Source organism: Amblyraja radiata, chromosome 23 (assembly GCF_010909765.2).
Source record: "Amblyraja radiata isolate CabotCenter1 chromosome 23, sAmbRad1.1.pri, whole genome shotgun sequence".
NCBI classification, from domain to species: domain Eukaryota; kingdom Metazoa; phylum Chordata; class Chondrichthyes; order Rajiformes; family Rajidae; genus Amblyraja; species Amblyraja radiata.
The window spans coordinates 40037488-40047642 of record NC_045978.1 but is presented as its reverse complement, the minus strand read 5'-3'; positions in this window follow the sequence as shown (position 1 = coordinate 40047642).

Below are 10155 nucleotides of genomic sequence, written 5' to 3'. Positions count from 1 at the left end.
CTCACGTGGGGAGGGGGGGCAAAAATCTCACTCTCCTTACTCCCCTTGAAGCTGCTGATCACATTGTCTTACTGACACCTTTCTCTCCCTCTCCTTTTTCCTACCCTCAGTCACTCCCTCCCTCACCTCTCCCCTGTCGCACTAGCCCACTAAAGACAATGTTTAAATAACATTTATTTTCCTCCCATCCCCCACTCCGTTAACTTGTGTAAAGCTAGTGCATTGGCAGCTGACATCACATTGAGGTCATTTTTGGTTTTCGGAATCTTCACGGCAGCTTGTGTAAATGAGATCCCATTGTGATTCGATGACTGTGAGATGCCATTGTGACATGATCACTGGAAGCTGCTAGAAAATTCTCCCACTCACAGGCACTTATTATTTTCAAAGTTGGCTTTTTTAAACTTTAAATATCAATAACTTGTGAATTATAACATCAAATGTGAAGAAACTTTATACTAACGACCATGGGAAAATGCAGAGTAAGATTCTGCAAATATTTTTGCGCTTTTGTGTACTGTTTTTGCGAATTCCTTGATCTCACAGACAAACAAGATGAGACAACAGACAATAGGTGTAGGAGTAGGCCATTCGGCCCTTCGAGCCAGCACCACCATTCACTGTGATCTTGGCTGATCATCCATAATCAGTACCACATTCCTGCCCTTTCCCAATATCTTTAAGAGCTCTATCTAACTTTCTTCTGAAAGCATCCAGACAACTGGCCTTCTGAAGTCTCTGTGTGAAAAAGTTTTTCTCCATCTCCGCTCTAAATGGCTTACCCCTTATTCTTAAACTGTGGCCCCTGATTCTGGACTCCCCCAACATCGGGAACATGTTCCTGCCTCTGGTATGTCCAAACCCTTAATAATCTTATATGTTTCAATAAGATATCCTCTCATCCTTCTAAATTCCAGAGTATACAAGCCCAGCTGCTCCATTCTCTCAACATGAGAGTCCTGCCATCCCGGGAATTAACCTGGTGAACCTACGCTTTTATGAGACTTTAATAGTATACTAGACTAAGTGGGACCCGTTGGGTCCCATTCTCACACGGGAGGCTTGGTCCCCCAACACAATATTCCACCACTCATGCATAGCCCCCAACTGCACAGACGAGGCTGATGGGTTCCCATTGTGACGCCCCTGATCCCCTCAGCCCCCCACTCCGCCCCTTGCCTTTTCCCTTCCCCCCCACCCACTCCATCCCCCCCTCAAACCCTCCCACATCCACTCTTAGCGGCGCAGCCATTCCATTGGGTTCCCATTGTGAAGTAGATTATTATCTCAATGTGATTAGGTTAGGTATGGGGGAGGTGCAGCAAGACCTGGGCGTCCTTGTACACTAATCACTAAAAGTTGGCGTGCAGGTACAGCAGGCAGTGAAGAAAGCTAATGGAATGCTGGCCTTCATAACAAGAGGATTTCAGTATAGGAGTAAAGAGGTTCTTCTGCGGTTGTATAGGGCTCTGGTGAGACCACATCTGGAGTTTTGGTCTCCTAATTTTAGGAAGGACATCCTTGTGATTGAGGCAGTTCACAAGATTGATCCCTGGGATGGCGGGACTGTCATATGAGGAAAGATTGAAAAGACTAGGCTTGTATTCACTGGAGTTTAGAAGGATGAGGGGATATCTTATAGAAACATATATAATTATAAAATGACTGGACAAGTAAATGCAGGAAAAATGTTCCCAATGTTGGGCAAGTCCAGAACCAGGGGCCACAGTCTTAGAATAAAGGGGAGGTCATTTAAGACTGAGGTGAGGAAAAACTTTTTCACCCAGAGAGTTGTGAATTTGTGGAATTCTCTGCCACAGAGGGCAGTGGAGGCCAAATCACTGGACGGATTTAAGAGAGAGCTAGATAGAGCTCTAAGGGCCAGTGGAATCAAGGGATATGGGGAGAAGGCAGGCGTGTCATTGATTGGGGACGGTCAGCCATGATCACAATGAATGGCGGTGCTGGCTCGAAAAGGCCGAATGGCCTCCTCCTGCACCTATTTTCTATGTTTCTAGAACATGCAGGTATTACTGCGAAGGTGCAGCTGACGGGCACGGCAAATGGAAAAGGGATTTATTAAGGTTTAAAATGTGAATAACTCATAAAATATAACAACAATTTAAACGTTAAAGAGATTTATTAAGTCCATACTAAGTAAACTAGCACATAATATACAGAGAAAGATGGCTGCACACACACTTGTGTTGGAATCAAAAACAGGAATGATTTATTTCCAAGTCAACGGCCGCTGACTGATTTACTGAGCATGTGCGAGTAATGAGCACAGTTGATATGCATAAATTACATGGATATTGTCACACTCAGTCACAGCTTGTGGACTCACAGTTCATTCAGTCACGGCTTGTGGACTCACAGTTCACTCACTCAGGGCTTGTGGACTCACAGTTCACTCGGTCACGGCTTGCGGACTGATAGTTCACTCAGTCACGGCTTGCGGACTCAGTTCACTCAGTCACGGCTTGTGGACTCACAGTTCACTCAGTCACGACTTGTGGACTCACAGTCACGGCTTGTGGACTCACAGTTCACTCATTCACGGCTTGTGGACTCACAGTTCATACAGTCACGGCTTGTGGACACAGTTCAAGCAGGAATACAGCTTTTTGATACCGTTTCTCCTTATCCAGTTCTGTTATCACTGCATGATTTTCATACATTTGTTTAAACATTTTCCACTCTTCCACCCTGTTCGCTTTGATTGGGTAGTGGAGCCATGTGGAAAGATAGACTGGCCTGCTCTATTTTGAAATATCAGCGTATTCCCTAGCTTTTAATAGCTTATCTAATGTTTAAGCAGTCTCCCACAGCATTGTTTTAAACTTCGATTCCCACAGCACTGATTTACAGGCAGCATCTTATCTTTGTGTGTTCACTTACCTGCATTCGGTCCGGTCGCTGAGCATTGAAAATTGATTCCTGAAAGCTTTTCAAAGCAGTGTCTATGTGATTCACAAATGTTCATTTTAACCGCTGCCACCATATTTTGATATATGTCTGCTTACAAAATAAGTAAACTAGCACATAATATAGAGAAAGATCGCTGCACACACACTTGTGTTGGAATCAAAAAGAGGAATGATTTATTTCCAAGTCAAAGGTCACTGACTGATTTACTGAGCATGTGCGAGAATGAGCACAGCTCATATGCATAAATTATATGGATATTGTCACACTCAGTCACAGCTTGTGTACTCACAGTTCACTCACGGCATGTGGACTCACAGTTCAGTCACTGTGGGGGGATAGGGAGGTGGAGCGGGAGGGAGATGAGGGGGAGAGAGGAGGGAGAGGGGGTAGTGGGGGAGACGGGGGGGGAGGTGGAGGGGGATAGGGGCGGGGTGGAGGTAGGTCAGAGGGGTGGAGGGAGAGAGGGGGGAGAGAGGAGGGGGGGAGAGGGGGAAATGGGGTGGAAAGGACGGGAAGGCAGATCGATGGGGAGGGGAGAGGGGGAACAGAGGGAGAGGGGGAGAGAGGAGCGGGGAGAGGGGGGAAGGGGGAGAGAGGAGGGAGGAGATTGGGGGGTAGAGGGGGATGCGGGGAGGGAGAGAGGGGTGTGAGGGGTGGGGAGGGGGGGGGAAGAGGAGGGAGGAGAGGAGGGGAGAGAGGATGAGGAAGAGAGGAGGGGAGAGTGGTAGCGAAAGGGCGTGGTGGAGCAGAGAGGGGGTGTGGAGGAGGGGGTAGTGGGGCAGAGGGGGAGGGAGGGAGAGATAGGGGTGGAGGGAGGAGGGGTAGAGAGGAGGGGGAGAGAGAGCTGGAGGGAGGGGAGAGAGGAGGAGGGGGGAGAGGAGGAGGGGGAGAGGAGGAAGCGGGAGAGGAGAGGTGGAGGGGGAGAGGAAGGGGGAGGAGAGGTGGGGGGGAGAGAGGAGGGGGGAGTGGTAGCAAAAGCGAGGGGGTGGAGCGGAGAGGGGGTGTGGAGGAGGGGGGTAACGGAGGGAGAGATAGGAGGGGGAGAGGTGGGAGGGGGTAGAGAGGAGGAGGGGAGAGAAGAGGGGGAGAGAGAGGAGGGGGGGAGAGGTGGAAGGGAGGAAGAGGAGGACGGGAGCCGGCTGAGTGAGCGGGCTGCGGAAAGCGGAGAGCCCAGGGAGAGAGAGAGAGAGAGAGAGAGCGAGAGAGAGCGAGAGAGATCTAGTATAGGGCCCGACTCTGGGACAAAGCTCTCGGCAGCTGTCTGGAGTTCTCGGGAAAGCCGAGCAGAGGCGCTTAGCGTGTGTCGAACTTCGGAAGCCCTCGGGATCTGCAGAACAGAGTCCACTTGCTCGTTCTTTCTGCGTCTTTTGAAGAACCAGGGGGGGGGGTAACGTAACTCGCAGCGCGTGCAAGAACAGTGGCCAGCAGGCTGCGCTTTGAAAACTCTGCGCAGCTGGCCGCGAGGAGCAGAGCCATTGTGATGTCATCAGCTCGTTAGATTTTAAAAATATCTCAGATTTGTGAACAATTTGAAGAAATAACTCAAGAAATAATGAATCAAAGTGGGCTTTGTTGGTCGGCACGTGTAGGTTGGGCCGTCGGGCCTGTTTCCACGCTGTATCACTCTATAACTGTACCGATTGAAGAGGGAACTACACTCGCTCCTCTGCAGGAACTATACATCAGAAGGTGTAAATCCAGAGCCAACAAGATCATGGGAGACCCCTTCCACCCCAGCAACAGACTGTTCCAGCTGCTACAGTCAGGCAAACGCCTCAGTTGCCATGCTGTGAAAACGGAGAGGATGAGAAGGAGTTTCTTTCCAGAGGCCATTAGGACAGTAAACTCCTATCTCACCAGGGACTAACTTACTGTACCAATTTACTGTTGTGTGGTGTCTTTTTAAAATTGCTGTTTTTTCTTTTTTTCCCCCTCCCACAAATATGTAATACTAGACTAAGTGTGACCCGTTGGGTCCCATGTTCACACGGGAGGGCTGGTCCCCCAACACAATATTCCACCTCTCCACCAATTCCAATATTGATGGCCAGTGGGGGGGGGGGGGGGGGGGGGGGCTTTCTGGAGTGCTGGTATGGGTTCTTGAGGTGGCAGCTCAGTCCCTTAAGCCTGATCTGCTGGCAGCTCACTCACGGCTGGTGGGCTGGCAGTTGACTCATGACTATGCAAGGGTGCAAGGCCATCAAATTCAAATCCATGTTCCTACCATTTCAAGCAGGGTGCAAGGCCACCAAATTCAAGTGCAGTTTCATACCACTTTCAGCATGGTGCAAGGCCACCAAATTCAGTGCCGTTTCATACCACTTCAAGCAGGATGCAAGGCCGCCAAATTCAAGTGCAGTTTCATTGCATTTCAAGCAGGGTCCAAGGCCACCAAATTCAAATGCAGCTTCATACCATTTCATGCAGGGTGAAACCACCATAAAACCACACAAAACACCAAACCCACAGTTCAGTAGACATTCAGTGTGTTCAGTTGATTCACAGCGCAGACAGAGTCATGACCTCTCCCTCCCCCATCATGCAGAGACTGAGCCACACCCACACATCTGGGTTTTATAACCCCTCCCCCTCCCACCGGAAAAGGTGTGGCTTTCAGGGCGTGATTGACAGGAAAAAGATTCTCAACATTTTTTAAACACTAATAACACTTTTATTTTTCATTGATGGGAAGAATTCTCTGCACCTGTTCAGCGGAGTAAGATGGCCAAAAATCACAGCCGTAAGTTTTATCTAAAATCAATATACAGTGCAAACAGGAAGTAAGTGCATTTGCAGTAGTGCCTTTCAACTTCATGCCACCATTTGCAGTAAGAAGTGCCTTTCAACTTCAAGCCAATGCACCCACACCACCATTTGCAGTAAGTAGTGCCTTACAACTTCAAGCCAAAGCACCCAACCCACCATTTGCAGTAAGTAGTGCCTTTCAACTTCAAGCCAAAGCACCCAAGCCACCATTTGCAGTAAGTAGTGCCTTTCAACTTCAAGCCAAAGCACCCAAGCCACCAATTGCAGTAAGTAGTGCCTTTCAACCTCAAGCCAAAGCACCCATGCCACCATTTGCAATACATAGTGCCTTTCAACTTCAAGCCAAAGCACCCAAGCCTCCATTTGCAGTAAGTAGTGCCCTTCAACCTCAAGCCACAGCACCCAAGCCACCATTTGCAGTAAGTAGTGCCTTTCAACTTCAAGCCAAAGCACCCAAGCCACCATTTGCAGTAAGTAGTGCCTTTCAACTTCAAGCCAAAGCTCCCAAGCCACCATTTGCAGTAAGTAGTGCCTTTCAACCTCATGCCACCATTTGCAGTAAGTAGTGCCTTTCAACGTCATGCCACCATTTGCAGTAAATAGTGCCTTTGAACGTCATGCCACCATTTGCAGTAAATAGTGCCTTTCAACTTCAAGCCAAAGCACCCAAGCCACCATTTGCAGTAAGTAGTGCCTTTCAACTTCAAGCCAAAGCACCCAAACAACCATTTGCAGGCAGTGCCTTTTTACTTCAAACCATATTTTCATTTTCAAACCACATTAAGGGTACTCACAGTTGTGTAGACATTTGTTCAGTGTTATTCAGAGCTCTTAGAGACGTGACCCGTGGCTTCATCCACCTTGCAGAGACTGTGAGGCACACCACTTCCTGGTTTTATAGTCCCTCCCCCTGCCTCCAGCAGGTGCAGCAGATAGAATGGTGATTTTTTTAAACTTCAAGCCAGCTCCCAAGTCACCATTTGCAGTAAGTAGTGCATTTCAACTTTAAACAAAAGCTCCCAAGCCACCATTTGCAGTTAATAGTGCCTTTCAACCTCAAGTCAAAGCACCCAAGCCACCATTAGCAGTAAGTAGTGACTTTCAACTTCAAGCCAAAGCACCCAAGCCACCATTTGCAGTAAGTAGTGCCTTTCAACTTCATGCCACCATTTGCAGTAAGTAGTGCCTTTCAACTTCAAGCCAAAGCACTCAAGCCAAAGCACCCAAGCCACCATTTGCAGTAAGTAGTGCCTTTCAACTTCAAGCCAAATCACCCGCCACCATTTGCAGCAATTAGTGCCTTTCAACTTCAAGCCAAAGCTCCCAAGCCACCATTTGCAGTAAGTAGTGCCTTTCAACTTCAAGCCAAAACACCCAAGCCACCATTAGCAGTAAGTAGTGCCTTTCAACTTCAAGCCAAAGCACCCAAACAACCATTTGCAGGCTGTGCCTTTTTACTTCAAACAAACTATATTTTCATTTTCAAACCACAGTTGTGTAGACATTTGTTCAGTGTTATTTAGAGCTCAGAGAGACGTGACCCTTGGCTTCATCCATCTTGGAGAGACTGAGTGTGGCACACCACTTCCTGGTTTTATAGTCCCTCCCCCTCCCTCCAGCATGGGGCAGCAGAGAGAACGGTGTATATTTTAAAAACATTAATATCTCTCTGATTTGTCATCAATGGGAAAATTCCTCCGCACCCGTAAGGCTGAGGGGGGCTCTGAGCGAGGTGGCCAAAAATGACGGCCGTAGATGGCGCCGTTCTGTCGGAAATCGCAGCACAGTGGGCCAAAAGCGGTCAAGATCAGAGTTTTAGTAATATATAGATGTGATTCTGTTCCATTCCGTTTTGTACTTTTTTGCACTATGCGCAGGCATTGCCACTTTTCATTTCACTGCACATCTCGTCTGTGTATGTGACGAATAAACCTGACTTGATTGTACTTGAGTTGAAGTTGGATATTCACAGCAGTTCCTTGTATCTGCAGTTCCTTGTATCTCCAGTAGAGGGAATCGTTGGGCATTTACGAAATCGAAAGACAATTGGGTGAAGTCGGAGGTTTCACGAAGAGAGATGATGAGCGGGAAATTACTGGTCATGGTCGGTCCTGGTGAGGGTGGGGGGGGGGAAGAGACATGTGGGGGAACGCAGAGCAGGGCGAGGCGACCCGAGAGATGGGTAGACTGGGAGGGGGGGGGGAAGTGGGGAGACAGGTCTGACCTTCTGTGCCCACAGGGTTGGCTGCAAAAGGTGCCCCCGGGGCACAAAGGCTGAAGCTGCCGGGCGACTTGATGGACGTGGGTTCACGGGAAGATCCTGACACAGGCGACGGCTGCAGCGGGCCTTATGGGCAGCTTGTATATGGGCTCTGTGGACTGTAACTGGGGATTGCACTTGTGTAATGCAACAATCAGACCAACCCCGCGGGGGGGAGGGGGGGACTCGCCCGTTAATTCTCAGCCCACCAGCCGAAAGGTTTCGGCGGTCGGTGCGATGGAGCTGGAGAGCGGACGCGAGGAGCAAGGGCCAGTAGGTGAACCAGGGTCGTGCCTCCAGCACCTTCAAGATGGCCAGGCCAGTAGAGGCAAGGGATGGCGGCTCGCGGGAACTGCTCCAGTACATCGAACACGTGGGCCGACCGGATGTTGGATAATGGAACCAAAAGTGGCAACGCCCGCACATGTAATATGTACAAAATAAATGTCACTGTCCAGTTGCATATGTGACAGATAAAGCTATAGAGAGTGAGCCGTGGGTGGAGGAGACCCAGCATTGGGGAGACGGGGCAGAGTCACGGGTGGAGACCTTGAGGGGAAGAGTGGAATGGGGGGATGTGGGATGGTGAGGTGGGGGGGAGTGAGGTGGGGGGGGAGTGAGGTGGGGGAGAGAGGTTGGGGGGTTGTGGGGTAGGGAGCCAGGGCGTGCAGGGGGAGAGAGACGTGGGGTGGGGAGTCGTGGAGAGAGGGGTGGGGAAGCTGGGGTGGGGAGTATGTGAAGCAGAGTGCAGTGCACTGGTGCCGGGGACGATCACTGGTGACGTGGCTCCCACCGTGGCCATGGACGGGGATCAGGACCCGGGCGCCAATGGCCTGCCAAGGAGAAGTGGGAATAGTCGGGAATGTCACCATGTTCCGGGTGAGAAATAACACGTGTTACTGTGTAGGAAGTAACTGCAGATGTTGGTTTAAATCGAAGATGTACGTAAAATGCTGGAGTTACTCAGCGGCGAGGAATGGGTGACGTTTCGGGTCGAGCCCTTTCTTCAGTAAGGAACTGCAGATGCTGGAGTCTGAAGAAGGGTCTTGACCCTTCATTTACTGCTCTTTCGGAACGATGCAGTACAGAGCGGCTGGTCCCACAAACACCTGGACTGGCAGCTGTTGTACAAGGCAAGGTTTGGTGAGCTCTGGGTTGAAACAACATACTGAGTGGTCTTTACTATCAGATGGCATTACAGCTTGGTTTGTGAACAGCTCCATCCAAGACCACAAGTAATCACAGAGAATCATGGACGCAGCCCAGACCATCAAACAAACCAATCTCCCTTCTATTCCCTCAACTCCCGGTCCAAGGTAGATCCTGACCTCAGGCGCTGTCTGTGTGGAGTTTGCACATTCTAAAGCTGTGGAGAGTGGTAGGTACCCCACTGCTCTAGTGGGCAGGGGATGAGAGGGGGGGGGGGGGGGGGAATGTTGCGGGGGCAGGTTGCAGTGATTGATTTGTGAGCCAGCACAGACTCGACGGGCCGAACTGCCATTCATCAATGTTGCAAAGAACCATTTATACCTCATGCTGCCTGGGCAAGGCCAGCAGCTTAACCAGTGAAACCCTGGCCACTCCCTCTTCTCCCCTCTCCCATCAGACAAAAGATATGAAAACATGCGCCACCAGATTCAGGGAGTTATCAGGCAACTGAATCATCCTACCACAACGGAGAGCAGTGTTGAACTACTATCTACCTCATTGGTTACCCTCAGACTATCTTTGATCGGGCTTTGCTGGCTTTACCTTGCACTAAACGTTATTCCTTTATCATGTATCTGCACACTGTAAATGCATTGATTGTAATCATGTATTGTCTTTCCACTGACTGGTTAGCACACAAAAGCTTTTCACTGTACCTCGGTAACTAATCTAAACAGGTCCCATCGGTGGATGTGGGGAGGTAGTTTCCCCTTGTGAGGGAATCTAGAACCGGGGTCCCGATCAAGACAGATGAAGCTAATGGTTTCTGTCCAAGGACCGCAGAGCCCGAGACAGTTTATAAATCAGAAATGATAGGAGCAGAATTAGGCCATTCAGCCCATCAAGTCTACTCCAACATGCAATCATGGCTGATCTATCTTTCCCTCTCATCCGCATTCTCCTGCCTTCTCCACTTAACACAGCTGGCGGGGTAGAGAGATGAGGGGTGAAGCAGTTTAGTGTACAGTAAGGAGTGTTTGTGGCATGCT